At 53.0% G+C, this 18089-nt stretch overlaps 1 pseudogene across 1 annotated transcript; it reads right to left on the bottom strand.

The window, feature by feature from the left end:
* Nucleotides 1-2752: 2752 nt before the first annotated feature.
* On the bottom strand, nucleotides 2753-16486 carry LOC310794033 (E3 ubiquitin-protein ligase HUWE1 pseudogene; annotated as a pseudogene). The gene has a single exon. The product of its transcript is annotated as an E3 ubiquitin-protein ligase HUWE1 pseudogene (transcript).
* Nucleotides 16487-18089: the final 1603 nt, after the last annotated feature.

The following is an 18089-nucleotide window of genomic DNA, read 5'->3' as shown; positions in this document are numbered from 1 at the left end:
CTACCGCTCACATTTCCTGTTTCATTGGAAAGAAGCAGTTTGATTATAGCAACGTTATAGGAACATTAGCAATAGCAGCAGGCAGCAGCTAACGTTAGCTAACCAGGCTCTATCAGACAATACAGTGTTGTGCAACAAGCAGACTTACTAAATGTTTCCAATACATGTCCGGTATAATCCATACTGCATTTATGATCGCTGTTCCGCTGACAGAAATGCACTTTTACAATGTTAACGTTATAATCACAATTGCTCGAGTGACATCACCGATGAGATCATCGGTGACATCATCAGTGGGAAGCAGGGAAGGATGCTGATGTCACAATACCTTTGTATTTGAACTTTTGTACAATAAAGAAAGTAAAAAAAGCTGATGATGTCACAATGGCTCTGTGAGTGTGAAGGCCTAAAAACTTAAAATATCGCCCCGTGGACAGATTTCCCCCGTTTCTTTTGTGTTTGTTTTTTGCACCAGATTCATTCCAGACCCAAAACACTGAGCCGAGCCCGACCCAACCCAACCAATAAGCAAACATTGTTGGCCCGAACCCGGGCCGAGCCCGTCGGGTTTGGTCGGGCTCAGGCTGAAACTCAGAATTCTAAGCTGTATGAGCATGCATGCATGTGTAAGCATGGAAGAGAAGGAGAGAGAATAAAGAGTATCAGTCTAGCCGACTGTAGACTTTCTTTTGTGTGTGCACAGCCCGAGCCCGACCAGGCCCGAGCCCGACCAGGCCCGAGCCCGACCAGGCCCGACCAATTAGCATAAATTGTCAGCCCTCGGGCTGAAACTGAGAACTCTCCCGCCAATGGAGGTCGTATCAGCGCCAAATTGACATCTGTTTAAAAAGGTGCGCCGCAGGAAGACGGGATCAGCTCATTCATAAAAAATGACAGGAGGACTGAGAGGAAACCACCTCCAGAGAGGAAACCACCTCCAGATTGAAGTTCTACTATCATAAATAAGTTAACCAAAGCATATCTGCATTCTGTGAAACGTTATTTTCAATCTGCTTCCTTGCATATTGTGTCCATGTGGCGTCTATTCCTGGCAGTTAAACGCTGAAAGTCCCAGTGCACAATATGCAAGGGAGCAGAAAATAACATTAGCTCAGCAGTGGCTAGCTTGATAGCATCCAGTCAACACGCTTTCAGAACGGACTTAGGCTACTTCACAACATGGGAATATGCTTTACCTGTAGCTTGTAATACATGATGCTGCCTCTGTGATCCATAAAGTCGATCAGGCGAATATTGAAAAGTCCTCGGACATAATAAGCTTAATAAGCCTAATAAGCCCATGGTTCACACCTCATTTCAATCCGAGAGGGGTGGATGCTATCAAAAAGCACACTCTGCTTGTTCTGTGTAAAAGATTTTTCTGTGGCAACGCTGTGGGCACACTCTGCTTGCTTCTGTGTAAAAGCATTTTCTGTGGCAACGCTGCGGGCGCTGCAGGTCTTCGTAATGGCAGTATTGCGGGATCTCTGTGTAAAAGTGGCTAGAGAGAGAGGGAAAGAGCGAGAGAGATTTGGAACAGACATACCACCAGGGGGCGGAAGGGGATTTTGGGTGGAGGATCTTACTTGACCTCGTGTGGGGGTCAGAGCCCGTTTTGTCTGTGAATACAAACCTTCTGGCAGATAAATTTGCTCTGGTCCCATGCATTCATTAGAGTTAATACTGTACAACATGCACCATGTGGCAAATCTATTTAATGCTAACTTGCTTTTGTTTGACAGTTAGTTTACTCCTTTAATTTGCTCTTGGAGGAAATTTATGAAAAAAGAATAGATTTGTTTCAAGACGACTTCCTGACCTCCAGGCTCCTGCTTTGACCTTAGTGGCTTCATTCTGTTTCTATTCTGCATCACCCTCAGTCTTCTCCATCGTCTGACTCTTCTGCTCCTCTTCCTCCCTCAGTACGGAGGTCCTGGCCTCCTCTTCCTCTTGTAGAAACTGGTGAAGCTTCTTAAACTCCTTAATCAATTTCCTTTAACTTGATTAAAGAATTCCAGTTTCTCCTGTAAGGGCTGCAGTGATGTTGGGAGTCTCAGTGTGTCCAGCAGCTCTGCAGACAGGCTTTACATGACAGGAGGACAGGATCTTGAAAGATGCCATGGCAGACAGGACAGGAGAGATACAGGACAGGAGAGATACTCATCATGGCAGACAGGACAGGAGGACTCGTCTGATGTGGAAGTAATTTTGTCTCTCAGTGAAGCTGAAAACGAACCAGATAATCCCACCATCCACTGGTCCTATTTTTCCCCCCTTCCCCCCAAGGTTTTAGAACCATCCTGTTCAAACACACTTTTTTTTCTTTTTTACACAACCAGAGAACAAAAAAGATGAAACAATAAACTCCCAAACCTTGTGTACCTAGAAATCAAAACTAAATGCAGAAAGTATCTTATATAGTCCATGTTTTTATCCTCTTAATCCGCTATCGCCTTTGCCATTAAATTGGGAAAAGAGACAGAGTTGTGTCAACATGAGGCTCTGTGTGTAGTGGTAGTAGGCAATGTCAATCAGTCCCTTTCACTTGGTGGTTCATCAGTTTCTTTATGGATTAGAAACCAGTAAGTCTCTAGGCCATTCAACAATGTCTATGATGGTGGATTGTGTGTGTGTGTGTGTGTGTGTGTGTGTGTGTGTGTGTGCGTGTGTGTTTATGGGTTATCACTATGAATGTGTCAAGAGTAGGCAAGTTCTAAATCAAGTGCTTGTTTGTGTGATAAGTCTCATTGTTTTAAGCCAGTCCGAATCCCTCTGAGCATTCCTGAATGGCCAACAGCAGCATGTGTCTCAGCTTGTCATAGCTCTCGTAGGCTGGGAGGTCCAGCTGGTTAAAGCAGGTATGAGCAGATGGCAGGCGGTCAGTGGAGCGATCATCGCGGTGGATCTGGAACTTCTGGATGCCGTTCATGCCCTCCAGAGCAGCAAAACCCTGCAGGGGCACCTTGGACGTGCCTGTAACAAACTGGAGGAACTTGGCCCGGTCTGCCTGGTCAAAAGAACGCAAGGCCCTCCAGAACCACTGGATCTGGATGGAGCTGGATTGGTATTTGTAATATAATGTGTTCGACTTTAGGTCATCTATGTCAATAGTGGGCAGGCCAGAGATGAACAGCTCCAGCTCCTGCTCAGTAAAGATGGAGATCAGCCGCTTGGGGATGATCTCATAGAAACCCTCCAGGAAGGCTGCCAGCTGCTTGCGGATCGCACCTGTCATCTTCATCTGGCAGAGCAGGTGCACATATTCTTTCTTGTTCTCCTCTGTGACCACAATATTGGCTCCATTGGGCTTGAGGTCCCTCACTTCACACACCCCAAACTCCTGGACCTCAGTGCTGAATGTCAGTTCGTAGCCCAGGGTGGACACATCATTCTCCAGAAAGTTCACCAGTCCCTTGAAGAAATCGTAGTCCTCGCTCTCCATGTCTGTGTACTTGGCGCTCTTGCCAAGGATGTGCTTGTAGAAGCTGCGGGTGAAGTAGCACTCCAACAGCCGGTTGTCATACACGGCCTTTGCTACTACTCGACCCACAAACTTGAAGTAGCTGAGGTGGTTGGGGTTGCAGTGGGATGAGGGGTTGATGGTGTAGGTGACGCGGTCGCCCGGTGAGGTGCGGAACAGGGCGTACATGGGGTTGAACATCTCCCGGGAGATGATCATGTACCATTCCCTCAGCAGGCCCCCAGCATCCTGGCCCTCCTCTCCTTCGAAGACGATGTACAGCCTGTTCTTCGTGTCCTCTGGGCTCTTGCGGTGCAGCTCCCTGTAGGAATCCTCAAACACATGGTCTCTCCTGACATGTACAGCCATGTCTTCTTTCCTCAGGCCCTCATCCAGTCGGTCTAGCTCCTGACGGAAGTATTTCCTCTTCACATCGAAGTCCAAGATGCGGATGTAGTCAACCAGCACTGCAAACGGCCCGTCGGCCAAGTGAGTGGTGGACTGGCGCAGGATCTGGTTAAGCACTGTGCGGTGAGTTTCGGCAAAGCGGAGAAACTTCTGGGTGTCAGGGGGCAGGTTTGATGAGATGTGCATGGAGGAAGGCTCTCTGGAAAAAAATGGGTCCAGGGAGGAAGGTGTGGCGGGTGTGAGGGGTGCTGGGGAAAGCAGAGGAGGCTCATCTTTAATGTGGGACAGCTGGCTGTCCCAGGTGTCTCTCACTGGGGGTTTGCTCTCCCGCTCTGTGGCATGGACTAGGAAGAAGGCCTCCACAGCTGGCTGGAGAACCAGTACAGCATGCTGGTCATGGGACTCCTCCAACTCTTTCAGGCACTCCCCGAGCATATCCCACAGCTTGTCCAGTAGCAGCCTTTCGCTGAGCAGAGGGAGGAGCTCCGGAAGCCTCTCTTCACTCTCCGATTGGCCTTTTCCTTCTTCATCCAGAGGTACAGGGTCCTGGGATGGTTGGTCCATATCCATGGGGGTGTCATCTCTCTGGGCTGCCTGCACCTCTGTCATTGACTGCACCTCAGACATGGCAGCAGCAGCCATGCTGCCAGGGGGAGCAGTGCCAGTCGGGGCATGGGGGGGCACCACAGAGGATTCGGCAGCGGTGGTGATGGAAGCAGACGAGGCGGTGGCTGGGGGGGCCTGTTGGAGCCGCAGTGCCCGCTGGCCCTCTCTCACCATGTGGATAATTGCGTCGGCCTCGGCCTCGAGTTGTCGCACCGCAGCCTGGATGGTGCTGGCTGAGCCCGGACTGGTGGAGCCTAACCGTCCTGTTTGTTTGGCCTTCTTGTTGGTGCGGCGCGTGTCCTCACGAAGCTGAATAATAACCTGCAGCACTCGTAAGAAAAACTTCTGCGTTGACGTCTTAGAGGTTAGGGAGCTCATGCAAGGCAGCTGCAGCTCACGTCCCCCGAGTGTGCGCTTCTGGGCAGCCACAATCACGATGCTCTCCGCCCCGTCAAACCTGCTAGTCATTTTGCCCTTGAGTCTGGCTGAGAGGGAGGAGTCCTCTAGAGGGGCATCAGATGATTGGCCATCGGCCGGTGCCCGTCTCTGCTGCTCCAAGTTGTACTCTCTAAGCTCGGCCAATAATGTCCTGATCTGTTTGCACAGAGTGTATCCGAGGTGTCTAGCTCCACTCAGCAGCAGTCTCAGCACGGTGTCTCTGGTCATGCCATTTCCTCTGGACAGCTGAAGCAGGATGTTGGCTGCATCTTCCAGACCCTCCTCTGAACACGAGTGAGATGTCAACACGTCAACAGAGAGTTGTAGCTGTTTTTCAGTGAGTCCAGTGGAGGCCATCTTGTTGTCGATCTCAGAACTGCTAGCAGCGGCCCTCTGCTTCACTGTGGATATCATTCCAGTGGATGTGGGAATAGAGGTAGCTGTAGAGGATGATGTCTGGGAGGCTGCTAGGCCAGTCCATGAGGATGGTGTCTGGGAGGCTGCTAGGCCAGTCCCTGAGGAGGAACCATGTGCTGGAATTCCCACAGAGCCTCCTAGGCCTGCCACAATAGCCTGGGCAGAGCCTGCTGGTGGTGAACCCTGGCTCATAGCTTGCACAGCTGCTCCTGAGCTGGTAGCTATAGGGGCGTTGGGAGCCTGTGGGGTAGGGTGTCCAGCAGGCACCTCTGGGGCCTTGTTGTGAGACAGGTCAATAGATATAAGGGAAAGCAGGCGCAGCAGCTTTTCAGTGAGCAGGGAGCTACGTCGGATTACTGGGTGAGACAGCATGTTCATCAGCTCGCTGAGCGGGGAGCTGTCCAAGCTGAACTGAGCTGCTTCAGCCTCTGCACTGACCCCCAGAGGCACTGTCTTCATGGAGGCTTTGCCCTTGCGACTCACATTCATGTTGTCCAACTTGACCAGGAAGTCCCAAAAGTCGGTGGAGATGCCCAGGGACTGGGGAGTAATGGCAAAGGACCCCATGGAGCTCTGGGTGTTGGAAGAGTTAGAGGGGTTGGAGTTGTTTTGGGACAGAGACCCTGACCTTGACCCACCACCTCCACCTCCTGCCCCAGAGGAGGCTGAACACAGACGGAAGTCCAGAGAGTCAGAGGAGGATGATGACAGATCCTTACAGCGCTGCTGAGTAAAGTGGCTGGGGAACACCTTGGCTAGTTGGATGAGTGTGTCCAATACGTGTCGACAGACCACTGGAGCAGCCTGTGGGTGGATGTGTACAGTGGAAACTCCACCACCGGCACACATGACTCCTGCTGCAGTCCCAGACACTCCTCCTCCTAGTGCCCCAGGTCCTGTTGACCCCCCAACCGTGTGTCGGTCAGCGTGCTTCCGACCTGACACTCGCTGGATCTGGAAAATGTTTGTCCGGCAGCCCAGTGCTGCGTCCATAGAAACAGAGAGCCAGGAGAGCTGGCTGGAGCTGCGAGACTCCAGCCTGTTCAGTAGCTCTAGGGAAGCAGAGGAGGAAGAGGATGAAGAAAGGGAGGAGGCAGCTGAGCCTTTTCCTCCACAGCACCCCTGAGAGCTCCTCTTGCCACGCGAGTCGTCCAGGCGTGATGTCTCCACACATACCTCACTCTCACTGCTGCGTTGCAGGATGGATAGCAGGCTGCGGATGACCCAGCCACGAGTCTCTGAGTGGTAACAGAGGTTCCTGAGCACACGATGCAGTCGGCTGGTGTTTAGCTTTGATCCATCCACAAACAGCAACACCAGTAAGCAGGACAAAGCCTCATGGTCCAGCAGCAGTCGACCACGCAGACGCAACAAGGAGTCCACATTGGAATTTGAAGGTTTGCTGTGATTGGTTCCTCCCAGCATCTGCAAAGTACCTCCTCTCTGCACAGCCAGTCGGGTGTACTGGACACCGCGGTTGCTCCCTAGCCGACTGGTGAATGCCGGTGAGCGCAGGATAGCCGAGAGAGCTGAAGATGAGCCATGGCCAAACAGCCTCTCATGGATCAGCTGCCTTTGGCGGGCCTCCTGCTCTCTGCGCAACACAGCTGCTTCGGCAGCAATGTCTGGGGGCATGACGGCCAGCACACTGTCCTCCATGTCCTCCAGGACGCTGCGCCGGAGCTCTGAGGGCAGCGTCTGGATGAAGGTGAATAGGTCCAGGGGCGTGTCTCCCTGGGCAGGCTGTTGGGCTAGCTCCCTGTGCTGCTGCTCTGCCCGTTGCTGGGCTAGCACCTCCTCCTGGATGGCAGGTGGTAGGGCTGCCAGGAACTCAGGGCTAACCTCTGTAACCCCTGGTCCTCCAAGTACAGGTGCAGTAGAGGGTGGCAGGGTGGAGGTAATGGGATGACGGGAGGGAGGACTGATGCCCAGCTGATTCTGCAGGACATCTCGCCGGATGTCCTCAGGAAGAGCTGCCAGGAAAGAGGGATCCACCCCCTCTGGCAGATTGATGCCTGCCAGTGGGTCCTCATCATCATTGCTGGTTGGTGGGAGGGGATCTTCCTGGATGGCTTGAGACTGACTGTCAACACTGTCACTCCTGGGCATCATCTCCCCAAGGGACGAGACAAAAGTAGAGCCTGTCTCTGCATCGGGCTGCTTGTCCGTCAGCCCACTGTCTGCACTGCCAGACAACTGCTGAGACAAGTGGGCAGTCTGGGTAGGGTTGGGAGCAGCTTCTTCCTGTGTGGCAGAGGCAGGGCTGCTCGTATCCATGGCTGAATCCTCCAGTTGTGACACACCCGCTACTGCAGGCTCTGATGTCTCCAAAATGTCCAGACTCAGGGAGGCTTCCTTGCCTTCATCCAACGCTCCTTTGCCAGCTCCTCCTCCTGTCTCACCGATTGAGGGCGCCAGGCACATTTCCATCTGGGATGCCTCTGCTTCACTGTTGGCCCCATCGGTGGATGGAAGTCCCGCACCTGCCAGATCGGCCAGTGAGTTGAGGGGCGACTCAGCCAGCAGCAGGTCAGCAATTGGCTGGTGGACCAGCTGGCTGATGGCGGTCTCCAGGGAGACTAGGGCGTGTTCATGAGGATCAGGGGTGGTACGACTGGCCTCTCCTGATGGGGGAGCAGTGAGGAAGCCTGAGAGCTGGGTTGGGTCCAGATACGACACTGTACCACTCTGGGCCTGCTCACCCTCTGCAGTGTACTCTGCACCATTAACTGTCCCTAATCCAGAAGCCTGCAGGCTCTGTTCCCTGGCCTCTTCTGCACCGGAGGCCCTCCTCTCATTGTGCTTAGCCTGCTCCTCATCAGCCAGCTGCTGCCTCCTCTTCTCCCTATGCTCTTCCAGCTCCTCATCACGTAGACTCTCCAGGTGCTGCAGGATGGGTACCTTCACCACTGCTACACAATCGTGCATACTCTCAGCATCCAGCACTTTACACTCATCTGTCCATCTGGTTAAAGCAGTGGGAATACTAGAGACGGTGCCTGCGTGTCCACCAGTGCTGTTCTGCTCTTGGAAGAAGTCATCCAACAACTCATCATCAGAGCGAGCGATGATGTGCACGTCCTCATTTCCTACCAAAAGGCGGGCACGGCCACGAGGCTGCAGGGGCAGAGAGCTGGACAGCTGCAAGATGTCTGCTGCAGCACTGGGGCCCAGCAGTCTTTGAAGGATGAGTGGAGGGTTGGGCTGGCGGTTGCCGGGGTAATGGACATGGATGGTGTGTCCAGTGTTGGCAGTGAGCTGCCGCAGCATTCGCTGGCTGCGACCCATGCTCTGTGCCAGACGACCCGCCCCAAGGGTGAGGGAACTGTGGTCAGCATGGCGCACCATCAGCGGGTGGGAGCTGGGGATGTTGCCGGTGGTGGAGAACATGTTGTCAAACTCTATGATGAGGTCATCATCCCTGTCAAACCTCTCAAAACGGATGTGGGGTGCAGCGTTGATGTCAGGAATGTCCTCATCCAGCCCCATCTCTGAACCTTCATCATCGTCATCTTCATCTCCTTCATCATCCTGGTCCTCCTCCTCTTCTTCTTCCTCTTCCTCCTCTTCATCCTGGCTGTCCTCATCATCATTGCTGCCACTAGAATCTTCCTCCTGTGTGTGCTCCTCATCCTCTTGTTCCTGGATATTCAGAGTGGATGCCTGGCTAATATTGGAGGGGGTCTCATCCATCAACACATCCTCTTGTGATTCATCCACACCGCTGTGTCCCACTATAATGGTGCTGTTGACAGCACCAGCATCTCTCTCTAGGAGCTCATCAATCAGATCCACCAACTCGTTCTCTACCTGCATCACCTGTGTGCTGAAGATCTCTGGCTGACCAGCAATGGCCACTGTGTCTCCCTCCATCTCTCCATCCATCAGGTCACTGTCTGTGTCCTGCACCCTGTGGCTGCCCTCCACTGGCTCTGCCTCATCAGAATCCCCTGTGTCCTGAGTGCTGCTGTTGCTGTCCCTGGCAATGCCCACAGTGTCATGTTCGGTTTTGTTCTTACTGGAGCCTCCTTTGCTCCCGAACAGACTGCTGGGCTGGTTAACAATATAGGAGAGAGTCTCCAGAGGCTTCAGGGCAGCATTCACTGTGTTGGCCATGTTGGGACTAGACAAATCCAAGCTGTGAGGCACACGGGCCAAGTCGTTGACCAGACCTTTCTTAAGAAAGAGCCGAATGATGTTATCCATGCCATTGTGCTGTGTCTTGGCTGCTGCTGAACTATAGATACTGGAGGTGGAGGGACACGATTCCATGATGGTGCTGATGATACACATCACTGCCTGGAGCCTGGCATGTTTTTCGGTGCCTTCTGCCATTGCGAGTGCCCGACTGAGGGCAGCCTTGACCTCATTGACCAGGGCCACCTGGGCATCAGTGCCTGTGCCAGCAGCTGCGAGGCTGGCTAGGAAGAGGCGTGCCAGAGCTGGGGTGTTCTTGTCCTCTGAATTGTGGGTGTGTGGCAGCAAGTGATCAAGCACAAAGGCCAGAACACTGCAATCCTCCTTAATAAGCTCAGACTGTCCAGCTGTGTAACAGTAGGAGGTGATCAGTGTGGCGACGCCCACATAGGAGCGCACCAGCTCAGCCAGCAGTCTTAGGATGGTGGAGGTAGGCATCAGAGGTTTGCTGGCATTTGCCTTAGCTGCTTGACCCTCCCCTGAGCTGGCACCCTTCTGTCCTTCCTGCTCTGTCTTTTCCTTCTGCATCTCCTCTGATGTAGAGGCTTCACCTTGTGGTGTGCCAGACTGGAAATATTCAGCTACACCTCCATCAGCAGCAAACACTTGAGCGTTGATATGGAATGCAGACTGGGAGTCAAACTCACTGCCCTGCCGGGTGAGTCTGTACTGCTGGTAAACATTGTTGCTGACGTCCTGCAGGATCTGGCACAGGGCCTGACGGCCAGGCACTGCCACCGTGTGCTCCTCTGGATGCTCAGGCTCTCCAGGTGCATGGTAGGCAGCCATAGCATTGAGCATGTCATAGATGACCTCCTTGATAGTGTCAGGGATAGGCGGTAGCGGGGACAGCTTAAGAGGAGTGGTCTTCACCAGCTGCACAGCATTGGGCCCCTTGATTCGCAGGTTCTCAAACTCATCATCAGAGGCTCTACCAGCTCCACGTGGTGCAGTCAAGGCAATGCACACACAGTTATTGACGGTTTCAGCAAAGCAATCAGGGCTGCGGCAGGCAGCAGGACCCAGGACCCGCAACATATAGTTGATCTCCCTGGAACCAAGGCTGCCTGACGCCACACCAGAGGTGGTGCTACCTGCTCCACTGGTCACTGCTGACCTCACCACCTTCTCCATGGTGTGTCTGAGTGTGGCCGGATCCTCTATGATGTGTCTAAACAGCAGGGTAACAAGTGGGGTAAAGCCGTTGAAGCCCGAGCCTTGCGTCAGCCCCAGGATCATGCGTGTGCTCTTCAGCTCTGCGAACATCATGGCGTAGTGGTGGGTGCGCGTCAGGCGCAGACAGAGACGCAGCGTGGCGTGGAGCGTGTCCGGGTCCACAGGCACACTGATCATACTGACACAGGCTCGGATCAGAGCATGGGTCATGTCCTCAGTCAGGCCTTGCACCACAATGTCAGAGCCCTGTGTGTGGTCAGATTCCACAGAGGATGAAGGACCAGAGGCGGTCTCCTTCAGCTGGCTGGAATCATTCTTAGGGGCATTCATCTCCACTGCTGCCACATAGTCTGTGTCAGCCTGTGTCTCCTCTGCCTTGGTCCTGTCTCCCACCTCTCTCTCAGAGTCAGTCATGCTGCCTGTCTTGGCAGGTTTGGGTATGCAAGACACTCTCTGGACAGTGAGCATCACTGGCCTCTTATTACCTGTCTCCTCGTTAATCTGCACCATCATGTTAAACTGCACAGTGTATCTCCTGCGTCCAGCTGTGAAGCGGACACTGCTCTCGCCTGCCCTCCATGCAGAGTCAATGGTACTATTGTTTGAAATACTGTAACTGCACCAGCGGCCTGAGCGGTCATCAAACCATCTCCAGTTATTACCATTAGGCTGCAGGTACTTGTTCATCTGTGCTCTGCGCTTGGAGGAGACTGCCATCTTCTCATAGAAGTCAATGATCAACAGTACTGGGGTGATCCACTTTGGTGTCTGGATGTCCTTCTGTTCTTTGGCAGCCTGCAGACAGGGCTGCACCACCTCAAGTAGCTTAATCAGCATATCAAGTATCCCACTGTTCTCCACCACTCTGGCACACAATAACTTCAGCTCCTCAAAGAGCAATGTGAGCAGCAGAATTCGAGTTGCCAGTTTGGAGGCCTGGGGCAGTGTGGCCATCTGTCTGGTCCACTCAGACACTGTCTTTGTGTCACTGGTAGTCAGGGGCACAGCCGCTTTGATCAGCACATCTGCTGCATCCCACACTTGGTGGACGACTTGGTGAAGGATGAGGTCTCTGTACTCTGGGCCGCTCCTTTTGATGGCAGTCATCAGCAGGTCACAGAGCCTGTAGACGGTGTCAGGCAGCTCATCCAGCAGATGGAAGCAGCCAGGCAGCATTGAGTCAGTGAAGGAATGCAGCTCCTGGGAGTCCAGGGGCTCAGCCTCCATGAAGCACTCCAAGCAGCGGGCCTCCTCCTCCTCTGCCTGCTCACTGGCTTGCCTGTCGTCTTCCTCACGGCGACAAGCTGCCTCCTCAGGAGAGTCAGAGCGCTGTTCCATGCTGACCTCTTGCCCAAGTGACATGGCAATGGCCCTCATCATCTGGTCCTCTTCAGACATACTCAGGTCCCTGACAGCTCCACTGAGAAGGGGGGGAGGATGTGTGAGCAGGTACTCTGTGGCCTGTTCCATGGTGCTCGTATTGAGCAAGGCCTCCATGGCATGCTCTCTTGAGAAACCCATGTCCATCAGCTGCTGGAGCTGCTGCTGGCGGGCCTGTGGGTGCCTCCCTCTGCCTCTTCCCTGTGTGAGTTGAGCCTGGTTGACCTGAGGTGCCCGACGTGGAGTGGAGTTGGTGGAGTCATCAGCCGATCCTCTTGCTGGTGCAGCAGGAGCCATTCCGGCCGCTGATGGTCCCTCCCCAGCTGTCACAGCAGCTGTTCCAGGTGCAGGGGTGGGGGCTACAGGCCCTGTGGAGGCCACCTCTTCCTCTGGGCGCACCGTGCCCTCTCTCTCCTTGGCCAGGCAATCCTGGATAACAAGCTCCCCTCTCAGGATGTGGCAGAGGATGGCCAGCATGGATTCAGCCATCCTGCCTCCATATACCTTAAGGGGCTTCCTGTTCCATAGGCTGCGGATACAGTTGAATGCCACCTTCTGGGTGACTATGAGGAACCGCAGGGCACTGAACTGAGGCATGGTGGGGGTGACCCCAGGGGCTTTGGTTGGCAGGGAGTGGGGGGAGTCCAGCACAGTGCTGGGGTTTACCATCTTCTCCACCAGCATTAGCCAGGCATCCAGAAACTCTCCTGTGCCATCTGGCAGATCAGTGTGCTCCAAACCCTCAGACACAGGCACCTTACCACCCATGGACAGGGCCCAGTTAAATGTCTCAAAAAGGGCATCATGCCCTCCGGAACAGAAGAACTTTTCCAGCATAAGGTGGTAGGGGTACTTCCTTTCGTCAAACAGCATGGGAGAAGTAAAGCCCACTGAGCAGATGAAGAAAGTCAGCCTAAAGCGAGGGGTGGGTGTGTAGGGTGGAGGCTGCCAACTCAGACCCTTGGTGAGGAGCTTGGTGAGGGAAGAGGCGGTGGCCCGGGCAGCAGGTGTGGGATTAATGCCTGTGCTTGTGGCATGGTGTGAGCGGCGCTGACGCACTGGGGAGCCCACACACAGCTTGACAAGCAGGCCAAAGAGCTCAGCCAGAGCCCGGCCTAGACAAGACGAGGCAGAGAGCAGTGGTTTGATTTGCTTGATGCAAGTGGCCATAGCTGGGGTAAGTTTTGACTTGGGCTTGGGATTGGTGGCAGTGGGCTCGTCAGTCTCCATGGGGGCCAGGGTGTTCCAATCTAGGCCCATGCCTTCCAGCAGCCCCCCAGTAGATGAATCCACAGATACCTCCTCAGATTCAGCAATTCTCCTGGAGCCAGAGGGTATGGCTGCTAGAGTGCTGCCAGATGGCTTCTCCTCCTTGGGCACCAGTTTCTGCATGTCAGCCTGGCCAAACTCACAGCCTGGAGGCAGACTGTTGGGCATGCAAAGGGACAGCAGGACGGTGCTCTCCCACACCAGTGAGCAGTAGAGCTGGCTCAACTTGTTGAGAACACTCAGACCGAGCTGGGAGCCCCACTGGTTAACTGAGATGCTCCTAACCTCGCTCTGTCCAACTCTGCAAGTATGGACAAACATGAGGATGTAGGCATGTGCTGCAGTAAGCGTGTGTAGCAGTGGTGTGGCGTGGGCTGACAGCGTGGCATCGGTGACATGGCCAGCGTTGGCCAGCTCTCTGAGCAGCACAGAGCCCCCGGGCACCTCGATGGGGCGGTGGAGAGGCTCCAGGGCTGTCAGGATGCTATCCAGCTGGCACAGGCCCTCCTGGAGCACCTTGGGCTCATGAGACAGGGTCAGTATGGACTTGCAGACACCAGCCACAGCTTGGCAGGCAGCAGAGGTGGGGAAGTCTATGGGCAGGTTGGGCAGGCCCAGGATAGAAACGAGGGGTAGAAGCCCCTTCTGGTTGACAAACTCCTTACAGTGGTCATCTGTGGTGTTGTTGCTCAGTATGGGCTCCACAAACTTCATCACATTCAGAATATAATCCATTAGAGGAATGGGAATCCGCTCCTCAGTGCTGACCACCAGTTCAAGTGGCACTGACTGTCTGTTGCTGTCTGGCTCCCCCTGCTGCTGGCTGAATGTGTGGAGAGCCTCCTCCTCCTCTTCATCCTCACTTGAGACCTCCTCAGCAGCATGGCTGGAGCATGCCGGGGTCACCACCACAGCACCATCTGCCTTTTGACAGATGTACTCAGGGGCTCGGCCTAGGTTGCAGATCTCCTCCAGTAACTTAATAATGGAAGTGGTGGCATCAGTCTTCAAAGTGGGTTGGTGCCGCACAAGCTCATCCACAGCACTGCCCAGGTTTGATGCAGTGTCACCTGCAGGGTCAGAGGGGCGTCGCCGTCGCATGGCAGGCAGGTAGTCAGGTGACAGAAGCACTTTAAAGAGGCGCTCAAAGGGCTGGCATTGGACAAAGGAGTGCAGGCCTCTTGCATTCAGGCAGAGGGCGCTGAACACATTGGGGAGAGAGCCCAACACCTCACGGGTAGCAGGGATGTCTTTGATGAGAAGGGCATGCAGCATGACATCAGTGAGACCGTTATCCTGCAGGGAGGAGAGCAGGGATGGCTCCTGGAACACAAAAACCGTCACAACCTCTGTTGCTAATAGAAAGAGTGATGGGCCATAATATTCTGCATTACTGATGATGTGCTTGAGTGAGGTAGGCAAGGGCCCATCCATTACATGGCGGATACCATCAGAAAAGGCACGGTCCTGGATGGCTTTCTTTAAGAAGTTTAGCATAGACTTCAACAAAGCTGCCCTCTGGGGGATACACTGCATGCCAGTACGAGGCGTATTGCCAGTGCTGCTTTGTGCTTGGTGGTCCACCTCTGGTCTGGAACCAGAAGATGTTGATGGGCGGGGGTTGCTTTCCATGGCAACTTCTGACATGTCCATGTCTGTGTCCATGTCCTCAGACTCCACAGCAGTGCCGGGCCTCTGGATCTTTGGCTTGATGACAAAAGGGCACTCTTTCCTTGACAGGTCCACCTCATGCTCTAGTCTGCAGATGAAGATGGAAAGGCCGGTGTGGGACTGAAAGGCAGCCATATCCAGGTTGGTGATGAGGTCCACGACCCGCACAGCCCGCGTCACAAAGGTGATCTGGTCCTGCTCGTCACCCAGGAACTTGATCACTTTAAGGAGGGCTTCCATCATGCCACAGGAGACCAGGGCTTCCCCTCCAGCATCATAGCTGGCCAGGTGGTACACGAAGGAGAAGAGTGCAGTCGCAAACTGGTGTGGGTACGGCTCCATCAGAGGGTCAACCATTGCTTGTATACATTTACGCACCAACACAGGCAGGAAGCCGTGGTAAGAGGCAGTGCCGGTGCAATCGATAATGTTGGAACGTTTGGGTGTCCTTTCCAGATGGACAATCGAAGTTAAAGTGCGCAAAGACGCTGCCTTTATATCCACAAGCTGTTTGTCTGTAGTCTGTAGTACATCAACGAGCTCCTCTATCAAGCCATTATATAGAATAGTGTTGGCTGACTCCTGGAGTGCATTTGAGTACACCAGTATAGAGATGGCGTGCAGTCGGGCTTGCACGGCCTGTAGCCTCTTTTTGTGATTGGAGAAGCCATGGGCCAGTCGAATGTGTGTGAACAGCAGGGCCTGCTTGTCTTTTGGGATGTTGTACATCACTGCCAGTGACTCCATGATCTCAGATGGGCTCTCTGAAACCTTGTCAAGCTGCTCAATGTGAATATAGTGTCGTGTGTTACTACTAGTCTTCCTCTCTAGCTTCACCTCAGGGCCTGCTTCAGCATAAAACTCAAAGTGCAGTGTGGTGGCACTGGGAGGGTACTTGGTCAGAGGCAGGTCCCTGCAGCACTCTGCCAGACCAAAGCCATTCTCCTTTCCTCCCCAGCTCTCAGCCAGATGTTGCAGACCGGCCAGTAGAGGGCTTCTCTTGTCGGAGCCCAGTCTTGTGATGTAGTTGGAGCGCTTACTGAACACATAGAGCAGGTTCAGCACAGACAGGACCACCTGCATGTCACATGATGCTAACAAGCTGGTTAGGTGCTCTATGGAGCTGTAGAGGTGTCTGGAGAAGCTATACTCGATGAGCAGAGCTGTGAAGTTGAGCACTGCCAGCAGCAGGGCTTTGAGCTGTCGGTTGTCTGGACGGTCACACACCAGCAGCCAGGACATATTCTCCACCATCCGGCCCGCGTCACACAGAATGCCATCGAAGCGGTCCAGCAGGCCCACCCAATGGTACAGTTCACACTTGCCAATATTCCAGGTGTTGCTGTGTTGCAGTTCAATCAGCAGTTGCTCATCGCTGCATGCCTTGAGCTTCTCTATGAGAGCCCGGCAGTCAGCAGGAGCTTCCGTGGTGGTTTTCTTTAACTTACTTCTGTCGACCTTCATTGTCGATACCTTTTATTTGTTGCTCAGTAAGTAAATTGACAACAGGTTGACTGCGTGTCTAGCGCTACTTTGCGTGACAAGGTTTTCCCGGTCCTATTTATACCACCAGCAGGGAGGATTTATGACATCACTGATGATGTCATCTGTGATGTCACTTGAGCCATTGTGATGTCATCAATGAGTGATGTCATACATCAGATCGGCAATACGTAATTTTGTAGGCGCCACATGTTCCCGCCGCCTTTTAGGTGGAAAACACAAGCCTCAACCAAAAAAATAATATAGAAAAATAACAGAATATATCTCGTTTATTAATTACCGCAAAACACCATGACATGACAATATATTACAACTCGCCTGGCCATAGAATGGGCAAGATACATCGGAAATATTACTTTGACCCATCTAAAATCATGTAACTCATGACCCGTCTCTGACCTACTTCCGGTGTCCGCCTGTTGCTAATTCTCTTCTGTTACTGTATTTCCATCAGTCTTTTGTGTTGCTGCCTTCGGCTCTGGTGAAATAAAATCGATCTCCTTGCTCAGCCAAGACGGTGGTTTTCAATTGTTTTGAGAGAGAAAAAGTCTGCTGCTCGGAAAGCCTTTGTAGTTGTGTCTTACGTCGGCTCCGCTAGGCCGGAGGCGGGGGTTTGCCTGGTGAGTGGCCACCGGGGTGGCTTCCCTTCTCCCCGTAGCGTAACCTCCATCCCCCGCACAGCGCATGCATGTAAATAACAACAAATTGATACCCATTCTCCTGGCCGATGGGCTCAATGCCCATGTAGGTCATATAGAGGCACCAGTATTTCATAACCAGTTTAAAAGTTCTGTGTATGGATTTAATTTTAACGTTATACGTTATAGCCTACTTGGGCTATGGGCGGAGGGCAGATGTGCGGTCGCTATGACGACCAGCCGGGGCTGTAATGTAAATATGTGACATGAGTCACATGATTTTAGATGGGTCAAAGTAATATTTCTATTTTTATTTCTATTTGAATATTTCTTGTATTATATAATACAATAATGTATTTTGCACATTCTATGGCCAGGCGAGTTGTAATATATCGTCATGGTGTTTTGGGGTCATTAATAAACGAGATTGATTCTGTTATTTTTCTATAAGTTTTTGGGTTATTGCTATTTTACATTGAAGTCAACGGGGAGAGGCTTGTGTTTCCCCCCTAAAAGGGGGTGGGGCCTAATTGCCAATCTGATGTATAGGTGAGTGATGTCATCAGTGAATGATGTCAGTACAGGCTGGTCACTGTGGCAGCACAGTCTGACCAGAGGAAGGGAGAGCCAGAGTCTGGATTCTGGAGAATAGTAATCACAAAATGTCTGTCCATCTGTCTATCTGTCCATCTGTCCGTCTCCCCAGCCGTTGCTCCAATCGCGTCCAAAATTCAGGGGTATGAATCTGGTGGGAAGAAAATAAGAAAAAAATCCACCCACGTACCGGGATGTTTTACGTTTTTAGGCCTTCACACTTCTTCTGTGGTGTTTTATGGCAGTTGGCCTTTATCCTTTATGTTGTTCTGGATTTATCCATCCACTGTTTCCCTCAGCCTTCACACTCACAGAGCCATTGTGACAGCATC

The sequence above is a fragment of the Poromitra crassiceps genome (assembly GCF_964638095.1).
Source record: "Poromitra crassiceps genome assembly, chromosome: 19".
Taxonomy (NCBI): domain Eukaryota; kingdom Metazoa; phylum Chordata; class Actinopteri; order Beryciformes; family Melamphaidae; genus Poromitra; species Poromitra crassiceps.
Note: the sequence above shows the minus strand (reverse complement) of the source record. Positions and strands in the feature narration are given on the sequence as shown.